This window comes from Cyanistes caeruleus, chromosome 31 (genome assembly GCF_971803275.1).
Source record: "Cyanistes caeruleus chromosome 31, bCyaCae1.hap1.1, whole genome shotgun sequence".
Classification (NCBI taxonomy): domain Eukaryota; kingdom Metazoa; phylum Chordata; class Aves; order Passeriformes; family Paridae; genus Cyanistes; species Cyanistes caeruleus.
In genome coordinates this window covers 2,161,860-2,176,006 of record NC_141731.1, presented here as the reverse complement: position 1 = coordinate 2,176,006, position 14,147 = coordinate 2,161,860, and the positions used below count along the sequence as shown (strand labels likewise).

The 14,147-nt window shown below is 49.2% G+C and overlaps 1 protein-coding gene across 1 annotated transcript in view; it reads left to right on the top strand.

The window, feature by feature from the left end:
* Positions 1-14,147, top strand: part of LOC147648689 (serine/threonine-protein kinase PAK 3-like) — a 356,261-nt gene that overhangs the window by 137,950 nt on the left and 204,164 nt on the right. The window lies entirely within an intron of this gene.

Genomic DNA, 14,147 nt, shown 5'->3' with positions numbered 1-14,147 from the left:
GGACAGCTATGAATATGTGAGCATCCTCAGCTTTGGGATCACCCCCCTGCCACAGGAGGAGGACAGCTTGGACAAAGTCAGCGTCCTCGAGCTGTGTGAAGCAGAAAGCAGGGCCCAAAGCCTGGCAGCTCTTGCGGCAGACGGGCTGCCAGTGCCTGTCCCTCGGGAGGCCTGGCTTGAGGTCCAGGCACCGGAGTCACTCCGTGCCTCACTTTCCTCCCTGCACGGCCAAGCCTCCATGGCCCAGCAGGGGCCTGAGGCAGGGCCTCAGAGCCTGGGGCCTGCCCTGCACAGCCTCGAGGTCCTCGAGGCCCTCAGGCAGCAGCCGTCTCCCTCCAGCAAACAGCCCGGCTTCCTCAGGCGGGCACGGCGGGCGCTGCGGGCGCTGTTCCGCTGGCCCTGCTGGGCACCACAGCCACAGGAGTAGCGCCGCTGCCAGGCTTACAGATGGCAGCTGGCCCAGGGCCCCAGGGAGCCACACCTTGCCCTGGACATGGCCCTGCAGCCTCAGCTGCCATGGCTACTGTGGACTGTGCCAGGGGCATCTCCCCAACACCCAGAGTCACCGCTGTGGCCAACCCCAAACAGCAGCCATGGGGCACATTGGTGCCAGGGCGCTCAGCAGTGAATCCCAGAGTCATCAAGGTGGGAAGAGACCCCGACAGTCACCCAGTGCCACTGGCCTCCTGGCAGCACCACCGTCACCGCAAAACCACATCCCCAAGGGCCACAACTCTTCGACACTCCGGAGACAGCCACTCCACCACCTCCCCGGGCAACTTCTTCTAATGCCTCACGCCTCTGTCAGAGAAAAACTGCTTCTGATATTGAGTCTGAACTTCCCCTGGTGGCATCACGGGACATTTCCTCTCATGAAAGGATCCCACGCCAGTCCTTTGGGATTATATCCATGAAGAATGGGCACAGACCAGAGGTGCTGCTCCACTGACGTGACTGCAGAACTTTGGCTCGTACCATTCTTCCAAAAAAATCAACGTTGAGTTTAGGAAATAGTAGTAGTTAGGAATAAGAATAGGAATAGGAATAAGAAGATGAATAGGAATAAGAAGATGAAGATAGTCATTAATATAAGAAGAATAGGAATTACAGTAAGCATAACAAGTGAATAAGATTAATTAGAATAAGAAGAATAGGATGAAGAAGAAATAGTAGTAGTAAATAGGAATAAAAATTAGGAATAAGAAGAATAAGAGTAAGACGAAGAAGAAAAAATAGTAGTAGCAATTAAGAAGGGAAAGAAGAAGAAGAAGAAGAAGAAGAAGAAGAAGAAGAAGAAGGGAAAGAAGAAGACGATTTAGATGAAGAAATAGTAAATAGTAAGAAGAAGAAGAAGATCATCAAATTAAAATACACATCTGGGATCCCAGAATGCAGGGAAGGACTTTAAAAAGCACCTACTTCCACCTGATCGTCTTCTGAGCACTCTCTGCCTCTGAGACCTCCTCCCTATTTCTATGTCCCTGGCACCCATTTCTTTCTCAATAAAACCCACGTTCAATAAAATCTGCTTGTTGTCCTCCTATGGTCTCATTTGCACCTTCACTGGGGCAGAGGCACCTCTCCTGCATGGCATCCTAACCCTGGGTGGAACCATGGGCAGGGTCCCTTCCAGTCATGAACACTCCAGGATTCTGTCAGGACTCCCTTCCCTTCTTCCCTCCGCTTCCAGCTGGAGAATGTGCAGCAAAGCAACCTTTGCTGTCTGCTCTGGGAGCCCACCCAGCTGCTGGACCCTGCCCAGCTCCCTTGGGAGGCACAGCAGGAGCAGCACCCTGGCAGCCTTGGGAATTGCCCTCTGGGGTCCATGGCACACACTGCAATGGGCTGGCATTCCAGCTTCCAGCAAGGAAAAGATGTTCCTGCCCTTCAAGGCAAAGTTCTCAAAGGGCAGAGACCCAAGTGGAGCAAGATCTTACAATGACATTCCACTGCCAGCCTCCATAACTTCATCCAGGGCTGCTTTACCTCCTGGATTGGGGAAAAACAAAAATCAGGTGAGGGTCTTTGGCTGGGAACTGCCACAGGAAAAGAGGGACACTGGGAGGGAAAAAGAGCAGACAAAGGAAGGCAGGAGAGAAAGGAGGACACAAATGGCAACCAGCTGAGAAGGTGGCACTCTGAAAACCAAACCGGAACTTACGGAAAAAGAATGGGGCAGAAATGAAGGATTCTGAAACTTTATTTACTATGCTTCTCTGGGCAACCTGTGCCAGGACCTCACCACCCTCACAGGGAAGATTTTCTACATTAAACATGAATTTCCTCTCTTTCACTCTGAGCCACACAAACTCGTTTGTGGTAATTCTCATAAACTGCTCAGCTCTTTGTTCCAGTGCACCCAGCAAGCAACAGGCAGGACAGTTCCACCAGCATGGAAACCCAACTCACAGCTGAGGGACTCAGAAAATCTAAACACCAGCAGAACACCAAAAGGGCACATTTAGCATTTTTGCTACAATACACAGCACTGAAAGTGATAGCTAATGACAGCCTCCTAGTCACCCCAATCCTTTCTCCATTTTAAACTTTCTCTGAAATAACCAAAATAACTCTTCAAATTCCTTCATCTTTATCAATCACAGATCTTTTCAGAGCAGACTCAGGAAGAGAGCACATTAGCATGTTGTTATTCAGACATGGCTTGTTGTCCGTCTTCCCCTGCTAAATGACAGCAGTAGATACTGGGAATAACCAGGTATCCTGAGGAATTTTTCCTGCAGCAAGTTATTTTCCTATCATGGTCCATCTGTAATTTTATGACTTATTAAAAGACCAATATAAATACAGTACAGTGCCTTGCAATTACTCCCCCATATATTTATAAACCTCAAAGTCTTCCAGGTCCTAAAAACAGGAAAAACCCTGTGTCACTCTTTCAGGAGATTAACGTAGTTAGGGACTGGACACATCCTCTGTAGGACTAACTAGAAAAACAGCTGAAGCTCCAGCAGATCCTTAATAAACTTTTCAGGAATAAAATTGTGTTATTTCAGTGTGCTGATTTTTTATTCATCTAGTTATTATCTTTTTATTTCTTTTCTCTTTCTGACTTTTCAAAAGCTGATGTTGCACAAAAAAGTGAGCTGTGGAAACCTGAAGCATGCTGGGCAATTAGGGCTGAACTGCTCCATCTGCTTCACAGAGAATTTTTATTTGACCCCAGGAATGCTGGTTATTCAAGCAGACTAAAAAATTTTGATTCATTTCAGCATGTGAGAACTGGGGTGTGCATCTTCAGGCCAGGCTGGCAGGGTTGAAGAGGAATTCCCAAACAGCACTGGCGTCATGGTCCCCTCAGCATACCCTGCTCCACCCAGCCCCAGCCTGCTGGGAATCAGGCTCAGACGTAAAAGCATGAATTCTGAATATCTCAGGATTGCTGTGTCGCTGCCCGCTCGGCCCTTCACGCCCCGGCTAGCTTGTGCCAAGCGTCAGCGGCAGGAGTGGGGAACCAGGTGAGCACTGTGTGGCTCGACCTGGAACCTCTAGAGCTCCTTTGGACTCGGGCTCTATAGTATGCAGGGCGACACGAGGTGCAGTAAAGGGAGAGAGAGTGCTCGGAGTCCTCCAATTTCCCAGGAACAAGTTTATTCCAGCAGGCGCAGGGAGAAGGCGATGAGGGACAGGGCTGGGATCTCGAGGAGAAAGTCCGAGCCGAGACCTTGGGCACCTCTGTGCGCCAGGTTTTAAAGCCCGTGGGCGGCTCATACAACAACCAATAATATGGCAGCAGGGGAGGTGTTGTGGGAAGGGGTTACAATACACAAATCCAATGGTAGGGACTTGGGGGAGGGAGGATAGCCATACAACCAATAGGGCATCGAGTAAGGGATGATGAGCAGGGAAGGAACCAGAACAAAAGGTGTGGTGTACATAGACTGATAGGGCTTGGGGGTAGGACCAAAGTGATGGATGGGGAACAATCTGGAAAGAGGGGAGAGGTTTACAATGACAGGCAACTGGGAACAAACCATATCGGGATAGTGGGGAGTAACTGGGGCAAACCAACTCTAAACTCAACGAAGGTGAACAAACATACTTAATGAAGGTAAACTAACAGGCGGCAACATCTCCCCCTTTCTTTTTTAGAAAGAGGATGTTGCATCGGCAGGAGGTGCAGAGGGTTCAACAAACCAGTCTTGGGGTATGGGAGAAGGAGGAGGTGAAGAGGGAGGAGAAGGAGCGCTAACAAAATTGACTTGAGGGGAGGGGGATACAAGATGTAAAACTGATTGAACTAAACATCTTCTTAAAACTGCAAACGCTATTAAAACGATGAAAATGACGAAAACAATCCATAAAACAGTCTTTAAAATGGACGAGAGCCATCCGGAGACCCCCCATCCCGAAAAAAGACTGGTGACCCAGTCATTAGTCTCTTGGCGTATTTGGTGGATCATGCCCTTCATTTCTGTGATGGTTTTCTTGATGTCTGTGCTCCTGGTGGTCAGATTCATGCAGCAAAGTCCCTCAAATTCTTTACAATCATGATTATGGAGGAGCAGTAGGAAATCAATAGCAGCGCGATTTTGTAGCGTTGCTCGCCTGGTTATCTCCTCGTCTTCGAGGAGGTCGCTCAGCGCGGTTGACGTTAAATTGGCTTGCTTGACCACCCAACACTCTAATTGGCCTAATTCTCCGAGGGCTTGTGCCGCAGCCAGCCATGGCAGAAATACTGACACAGCAACCCGTTTTGGTTTATTCCAATGAAAAATTTCAGAGTCGCAATCAGGGTCAAGATCTTCGAGACTGCGCTTCTTAATGACCGAATTATTCTTTCGTTCCCAATTTTCAATTTGAGATGTATTGGGCGCAAACAAAGACAACCGGCCTAAAGTGCACGGCCCTCCGAGAAGGCGAGAGGGGATGCCAGCCCACGCTCGGTCCCCACAAACTAAAAATATGCCCTTAGGCAACTTAAGAGGGTAGGAACTGAGGGTTGAGGGCATCTTAACATGGGCGATGTTCTTGCACCAGGAGGCTGCTTGAAACTGTTTGTTGTCCTGCATTAAATTAGAATAAGGAGTAGGATCTGAGGGGTAGTAACGGAAATGGATACAATAGGGTGCGGGGGAGGAGTTTAACAAATCAAATTCTTGGGGCTCAGCGGTTGCCCTTTCCAAGAAGACCAGCCAGTCTCTCCATAGTAGGAGAGGGTTCTGGACAGGCCTCTTAATCTTGTAGGTGAGTGCAGAGCGGGCCACTCGCTGAGCTGGCCTCCCTTTATTAACTTCGCTGAACAAACTCAACAGGGAATCCGGGTATTCGTTAGGCTTTAACGGGATCCCCACCAGGCAAGTGGTCATCGGATTTCCTGCTGCTCCTGTGGATAGGCATAGCTCATCCTGTTGGAGGGACTTTGCCAACATGACCCAAACATTTTGTTTGGGTTGGGGCACGATCCACATGTTGATCTGGGTCACCAGCATCATCAGGAGTGCAGTGGTTGGTGCAACGATCGGGGTGGTCATCTTTCCGATGGCTCTTTCTGAAAACAAAACATACGAAAAACATAACTTTAACTGAAAAGAAAGGTAGGTTGACATAACAAAAAGGGGCTTGGGTTGTTTCCTCCTCCTCCTCGGGATGGGGGATGGCTCATCCGGACACGACGTCATTGACATCCTCGACCCTATCTGGTGGCCTGCTTGGATGTCTGGGGACATAAGGTTTCACCCATCTTTGTGGGATCCACCTTAGTCCCTGGGGCGAGGATATGCAAGCGTACCCCCGCCCCCAGGTCACCAGATCGAAAGGACCCAAGATCTTCTGGGTCTCAGGGTCCTGGATCAGCACTGGAGGGCGCTGCTGCAACTGGTAGTTCTTGTTGGTCTTGAAATGCCGGGCCACTGGAGGGTTAGGGTCCTGTTCGGAACAATTGAGAAAGTTTAGCGTGTAAAGGGCTTTGCACAACCGCTCTTGTGGCGTGCAGCCCTTCACAGTCTCCCTTTGATGAGAAAGGACACGCTTGAGCGACTGATGGGCTCGCTCAACGATCGCTTGGCCGGTGGGGGAGTGTGGGATGCCTCTCTTATGTTCCACTCCCCACTCCTGCAGGAATTCCTCCAGTTTCCTGGAGGTGTATGCTGGGCCATTGTCTGTTTTTATTTCTTTGGGGACCCCCAGTACAGAGAAAGCCTGCATTAGGTGCTTACAGACATGCTCGGCTTTCTCTCCTGTGTGGGCAGAAGCAAAGACAGCACCTGAGAAGGTATCGATGGAAAGGTGTACGAACCGAAACCTGCCAAACTCAGGGACGTGTGTTACGTCCATCTGCCACACTTCGCAGCTCTCCAGACCTTGAGGGTTGACTCCCGATCCCAAGGAGGGCATTGCGGTGGATTGGCAGTGCGAGCATGTGGCCACAATGGCTCTGGCCTGATCTCGCCGCAGGTGGAATTGGCGGACCAGACCAGGCACATTTTGATGGAACATCTGATGGCTCAGCTTAGCTTGTTGGAACAGATCTGGGAGCTGAGCCATGGAAACAGGGGCAGCGAGGGAATCAGCTACCTGGTTTCCCTCGGCTACCGGGCCAGGGAGATCCGTATGTGACCTTACATGCATTACAAAAAATGGTTGCTTTCTGTGGGAAACAGCATGTATTAGCTTAGAAAGCAACTCAAACAATTTCGGGTTTGAGACCTCCTTCAGAGCAGCGTGCTCTGCTCTGGCAACTACCCCTGCAACATAGGCCGAATCAGTGATTAAACTGAAAGGTTCAGGAAACCTCTCAAAGGCTCTGACGACTGCATCCAACTCAGCAACTTGTGGAGACCCTTCCACATATTGAATATCTGCTTCCCACTGCTGAGTTTCGGGATCTCGCCAAGTCACTACAGACTTGTGAGATGCCCCGGATGCGTCTGTGAACACAGTCAAAGCTTTGAGGGGCTTTCTGCTCCGCATTTCTTTTGGAATCGGTTCAAATTTAGAATTGAAAAATTTGTGGGCAGGGGCATGGACCGAAACTTGGCCTTCAAAACTATCTAAAGCAATCTGGAGTGTCTCATTCTCCCGAAGTAGTTGATTAAACATTTCTTTTGTCAGCCTATCTGGAGACGCTTTGTCCCGAGACAAGCTGACTGGCACTCGAACGCATGCAAAATCACATCCAGCCATCTCCCGAAGCCGAGCTCGAGCTCTCCCGATGAGCTGAGCCATCAGCTCCTGTGGCCGGGTGATACTTTTGGACCTTTGATGGCTCAAGAAAACCCACTCTATGATTAAGAGGGGATCCTTAGAGCCCTGGTCCCACTGAAAAATCAGCCCACTGAGGTGTGGCATTCTCCCGAGTATGATGAATTCAAAAGGCAGGGTCGGTTCGTACCGATGTGCTTGCCTTTCGACAAGCGCATCCTCCACTTTCTCTAGGGCTTTCCTCGCCTCTGGGGTCAGAGTCCTGGGAGAACTCAGCTCCTTCTCCCCCTTCCAAAGTGTGAAGAGGGGGGCTAGGTCTTCCGTGGAAAGGCCCAGCCAAGGCCTGACCCAGTTTAAGGTCCCACACAGCGAGTGAAGGTCCGCTAAGGTTTTCGGATTGCTGTTTATTGCCAATTTTTGAGGCACAACAGTCCTCTCAGCAATCCGCAGACCCAGATACTTCCAGGGTGGCATCCGTTGAACTTTATCCTCCTGGAGTTGAAAGCCTGCAGATGTTAAAACCTTAACCACTCGGTCAAGTGATCGGGTAAGTAGATCGTCATGGGGGGCGCACACTAGGACATCATCCATATAGTGATGGATGATGACCTCCCCCATCTCTTTGCGCACAGGAGACAGCAACGAGGAGACGTACCACTGGCAGATGGTGGGTGAATTCTTCATGCCTTGTGGCAAAACCTGCCAGTGGAACCTCCTCATTGGGGCTTCTCGGTTGAGGGTTGGCACCGAGAAGGCAAACCGTGGGGCCTCGTCAGGATGTAGGGGAATTTGAAAGAAACAGTCCTTGATGTCGATTATGGCCAGATTCCAATTTCGGGGGAGCATAGTCGGGGTAGGCATCCCTGGTTGAAGGGGCCCCATGTCAACAATGATTTTGTTGATGGCACGAAGGTCGTGGAGGAGTCGCCACTTGTCTTTCCCCGGCTTTCGGATAACAAACACCGGGGAATTCCAAGGGCTGGTAGTTTCTACTATGTTACCCTTATACAACTGCTCCTCCACGAGCTTGTTGAGCGCCCTTAATTTGTCTTTTCGAAGCGGCCACAGATCAATCCAGATTGCTTCAACAGTGGTCCAATCGAGCTTCTGGAAGGGGCTCTCTACAGTGGCCGCTATTAAAAATCCCGAGGGGTTTTCGGGATTTCAATCTTTACTCCCCATTGTGACATAAGGTCCCTCCCCCACAAGGGAACCTGAAAATCCGCAACAAATGGGCGTAAATTTGCCAATTGCCTATCCGGTCCCTTAATTTGTACAACGCTCTTAGATACCTGCGCCAATTGAGTACCCCCTATACCCTGAACCTTCCCCGCCACGGGTTGCAACTCCCAATGTGACGGCCATCTCCTTTGGGGGATGATTGTCACATCTGCCCCTGTATCAAGCAGACCCCTCAAGTTGACAGATTCCGCACCCTGCTTGATGCTGCAGTCGATGATGGGTTTATTTTCACCCACCACCTCTGCCCAGTAGACGCCTGGTGCGTGGTCGTCTACCGGGACTCCCTCTGGGACAGGAATGTACTGAGCTATGATTTGCCCTTTTGGGAGAAAATATGGTGGGTGAATGCAGCACGCTAAGAGGATGAGATCTTCCGGACCACCCGGGAAGGTGATCGGGGAGATCTCAATCTCTGGGGGTGTGTGTCTAGTGTCCCCGATGGCGATGAACTTACAGTCACGTCCAGTGTTCTTCTTGTCTCCCTCCGAGGGATCCACAGCTACCACCGTCCAGTGCTGGGACTGGAAGAGGATGTCCTTGACGGTGATGAGGTGTCGCGTCCGGTAAATTTGCCACGTCCGATGTTTCTTTCCCACCCCCTCCGCGATACCTGCCCCATTTTTTGCATCGCGCGGGGCAGGTTCGCGCCGCGCTCTCAGTTTTTTTGTTTTTTATTAGCTGTTCCCTCCAGTACCCTCTCCCCAGATCCATTTCCCACGAGCCCCTGGCGTGGGTGGGCGGTGGGACAGTCCCTCGCCATGTGACCCAGTTGTCCACATCGGTAACACTGAGTAGTTCTTGCTGGTGGAAGGATGAACTGGCCCGACGGGTGTTGGGTCACTGCCGCTGTTGGTGTTCTCCTGGCCGCCTGTGGTGGTGGTGGTACCCTGGACGCCCCCACTAACGGAACTTTCTTCTCACATGCATCAATGAGGACGTCCAAGGTTGGCGGTGGATACATGGGCAAACTAAATATAACCTGTTTGCAGATGTCATTACAGTTTGCCTTAGCCATTTCTAAGACAAGCTGCTCTTGTAGCTCAGGTTTATCAACTTGTCTTTCTATTTGCTCCTGTAAACGGTTAATAAACACGGTAAATGGCTCATTGGGGAACTGCTTAATATTTGAGAAGTTGGTCAGGGGTTCCCCTCCTGGCAGGATGTTAAATACCTTCTCTGCGGCCTCCGTGATCTTAATTAAGACAGGCCGTGGTAAAACCCTTGCCTGTTCTTCCGGCTTCCCCCAATTCCCTTCACCGCACAAGTGATCTATCGAGAGGGGGTTTTCGTCCGCGTCAACCGCGGACTCCTCGCTGCGCAACAGCTCGGGAAGGATGGCCTCTAACGACTTCTTCCACCTCTGTTTCCACAGCCTATAATCAGCCGGGGAAAGGAGGCAGGCAAACAACTCTTTTAAGTCGTGGGGGACCATCTCGTTCGCGGGGAAGGTGGCTTTTAATAAACCCTTAAAGTATTCACTTCTCCTGCCGAACTCTTTCTGGGCTTTGCACAGCTCCCTCTTTGTCTGGAAGGAGAAGGGTTCCCATTCTCAGTACCTCCCTCCCCTTCCTCTAAAACTGACCGGTGCAGCAAAAGGAATCACTACCTGTTCCGGGTTCTGGTCTTCAGGCCTGTCACTTCCTGTCCCCGAAGCGTGGGAACCGGATGGGACAGTGTGGGAGCTGGGAGGAGGGACGTGGGAACCAGGAGGAGGAGCGTGGGAACTGGGAGGAGGGGCGTGGGAACCGGAAGGAGGGGCGTGGGAACCAGAAGCCGGAAGAGGCGGGGCTGGAGGACCGACTGAGGAGGAGGGCTGAAGGGAGGAGCAGCGGCCGGAAGGGGTGGGGTTTTGGGAGGTCACACTTTGGAGACACGCCCCCGAGGAGGAGGAACCACCCAAGGGGAAGTGGGAGGAGTCAGGGTAGGATGGAAGGGAGGGGCTAGGGAGGAAAGGGTTGGTCATTGAGGGAAGAAAGGGGTTCTTGGAAGAAGGAGCACAAGGGGGGGGTCCGACCATGCGGTCCCCGCCATCTTGTGCCCCTTGGAGGCCATTTTAGGGTTAGGAGAGGGGTCAGAGAATATAGGGGAGCATTGGAAACTGGGGGAAACTGAGGCACGGGGGTTAGAAGAGGAATCGGGGAACATGGAGGAGCCTTGGAGACTGGGGGAAACTGAGGCATGGGGGTCTGAGGGTAAAAACTGGGGACTTGTAACCTGGGAAACGTTTAACTGAGGGCTGATAACTGGGGAAACTGAGGAATGGGAATACACTCTAGCAGCTTGGCCAGGGCTGCCAGGGCAAGGGTTCTGGGAGAGACGTGGGGAGCCAGGGATCCTGTTACCCTTGGGGGATCCCTGAACAGGACAACTTGCCCTGCAGGTCGCTCTGCAGGTCTCCCTCAGCTTGGGATCAGGGGGCGAGGTACATGGGGATAGGGAAACTGGGGAAACTGGGGAATTGTGTGGCGGCTGCTTCTGCATTTTCTTTTCCTCTATTACAGCAGACCGAATTAAAATAAATAATGTTACAAATTTTTCAACTGAATTATCACCTCCATTAACTATTTCCGTTAATTTGGACCCAACCGCATTCCAGAATTCTACAGAATTTGCTTTGTCTGGGGTTACATTTGGGAAATGCAGGAACAGCCATCTCACAAACTTCTTTACCCTCCCACGAGAAAACTTCTTATTCCCCCCCTCAAGGGTACCCACAATTTGGTAAAAATCTCTCTTTTGCTGTGCTGAAAGACGTGCTCCCATCTTGTCAACCCTGGCACAGCAATCCCACCGCCCCCTGCAACCAAACAACAAATCAACTAAAATAAAAATACGGGTCCAGACCGGGCTACACACACACTCCCCCCGAGGGAGTTTTCACACACTGGGCGCCCCCTTTTCCCACACACAGGGACCACTCACCCAAGTCCGGACAGTTGTTGCAGGCGACGTCCACACCTCCCGAGGCGACCGTCTGCACGTCTGACGGCTGCCGCCTTGACCTCTGGGAGCGCAACTCGGCAAAAACGAGTCTGCTACTACCAGAGCAGCTGCCGCTCACGGTCTTTGTGAAATAGGTCCACCAACCTCTCCGGGGGTCTCTACGCCTCGCGAGAGGCCCCACGTTGGTCGCCAGCTGTCGCTGCCCGCTCAGCCCTTCACGCCCCGGCTAGCTTGTGCCAAGCGTCAGCGGCAGGAGTGGGGAACCAGGTGAGCACTGTGTGGCTCGACCTGGAACCTCTAGAGCTCCTTTGGGCTCGGGCTCTATAGTATGCAGGGCGACACGAGGTGCAGTAAAGGGAGAGAGAGTGCTCGGAGTCCTCCAATTTCCCAGGAACAAGTTTATTCCAGCAGGCGCAGGGAGAAGGCGATGAGGGACAGGGCTGGGATCTCGAGGAGAAAGTCCGAGCCGAGACCCTGGGCACCTCTGTGCGCCAGGTTTTAAAGCCCGTGGGCGGCTCATACAACAACCAATAATATGGCAGCAGGGGAGGTGTTGTGGGAAGGGGTTACAATAGTCAAATCCAATGGTAGGGACTTGGGGGAGGGAGGATAGCCATACAACCAATAGGGCATCGAGTAAGGGGTGATGAGCAGGGAAGGAACCAGAACAAAAGGTGTGGGGTACATAGATTGATAGGGCTTGGGGGTAGGACCAAAGTGATGGATGGGGAACAATCTGGAAAGAGGGGAGAGGTTTACAATGACAGGCAACTGGGAACAACTATATCGGGATAGTGGGGAGTAACTGGGACAAACCAACTCTAAACTCAAAGAAGGTGAACAAACATACTTAATGAAAGTAAACTAACAGGCGGCAACAAATCTTCTCCAATATCCACACAATTTCAGAAATATCCTTCCAAATTCTTCACGTCTCATCAATATCCCACAACATTCCGAAAAAATCCCACAAAATTGCAGAAAAATGCCACAAAATGGCAGAAAACTCCCACAGAATTCCCTAAAACTTCTCAAAACTCTACCAAATTCCAGAAACATCCCACAAAAATCTCCTCCAATTTCCACACAATTCCAGAAATATCCTTCAAAATTCTTCAAGTCTCATCAATATCCCACAACATTCCAGAAAAATCCCACAACATTCAGAAAAAATCCCACAAAATTGCAGCCAAATCCCACAAAATTGCAGAAAAGTCACAAAAAAATCCTTAAATCTTCTCAAAACCATATCAAATATTTGAAATATCCCACAAAACCTTTACCAAGTTCCACAGAATCTAAGATAATTGACTCAAAATTCTTCCTGTCTCCTCAATATCCCTCAAAATTCCACAAAACCCCCACGTAATTCCAGAAACAGCCCACAAAATTTAAGGAACAATCCCAAAAAATGGCAGAAAACTCCAACCAAATTCCCTAAAACTTCTCAAAACCCTACCAAATTCCTGAAACATCCCACAAAATCTCCACAAATTTCCACACAATCTAAGAAAAATCCCACAAAATTCTTCAAGTATCCTCAAAATTCCAAAAATTTCCACAAAAATTCCACAAAACTCTTAAAAATGTCACGGAATTCCAGAAACATCCCAAAAAATCACCTCCAATTTCCACACAATTCCAGAAATGTCCCTCAACATTTTTCAATTCTTATCAATATCCCACAACATTCCAGAAAAATTCCATAAAATGGCAGAAAACTCCCACAAAATTCTTTAAAACTTCTCAAAACCTGACCAAATTCCACAAAAATTCCACAAAATTCTTAAAAATGTCACCAAATTCCAGAAGCATCCCATAAAATCTCCTCCAATTTCCACACAATTCCAGAAATATTCTTCAACATTTTTCAGTTCTTATCAATATCCCACAACATTCCAGAAAAATTCCATAAAATGGCAGAAAACTCCCACAAAATTCTTTAAAACTTCTCAAAACCTGACCAAATTCCACAAAAATTCCACAAAATTCTTAAAAATGTCACCAAATTCCTGAAACATCCCACAAAATCACCACAAAGTTGCACAAAATTCCAAAAAAATACACAAGATTCCAGAAAAATTTCCACAAAATTCCCTAAATCTCCTCAATATCCCACAAAATTTTACAGAAAATCCCACAAAATTCCAGTAAAATCTGATGAAATTGTTATCGTTCAAGAACACAGACAATCACAGAATGATTATATGAAGGTGCTTTTTTGTAGAGATTTGGGATTTATGGGTACACATACCCAAATCTGACCCGACTTGGTTTTGAGTTGAACATGTTTTTCTACTCTATCATTATAAAACTTACATATTAATTGTTAAACTTACATTGTTCTATTGTATACATTGATGTTACCCAAGCATGGATTTCTCGTGATCCCCCCCAGCCCCCTAACATTGTTCCTCATGTTCTTTAAACAATAATTATATCTAATCACATCTAACAATTGTATCATTTATCATCTACTGACTACACAGGTGCAGTTTCACCTGATCTTTAGCAAGGACAAGGCCTAACATTTTCCATGGCCTACTTTTCCCAGGCTTGCCAAACCTAACTTTCTTTCTAAGTCCCTGAATTTTCTATGATTTCAAAGCCTTTTACTATCATTCTCCGCTTTGAAAGCATTTTCACTTCACTAGAAGTGCAAATGTTTTCACTTGATACAGTCCTTTGTTTCTGAGTTTATACTTGATGTTCTTCGAATCCTTGATTGATGTAAGCGTTGTCCTGGATGTTGTCACGAACTGGAGAACCAGAAGATGGTGGGGGTGAGGATCTCACATCAG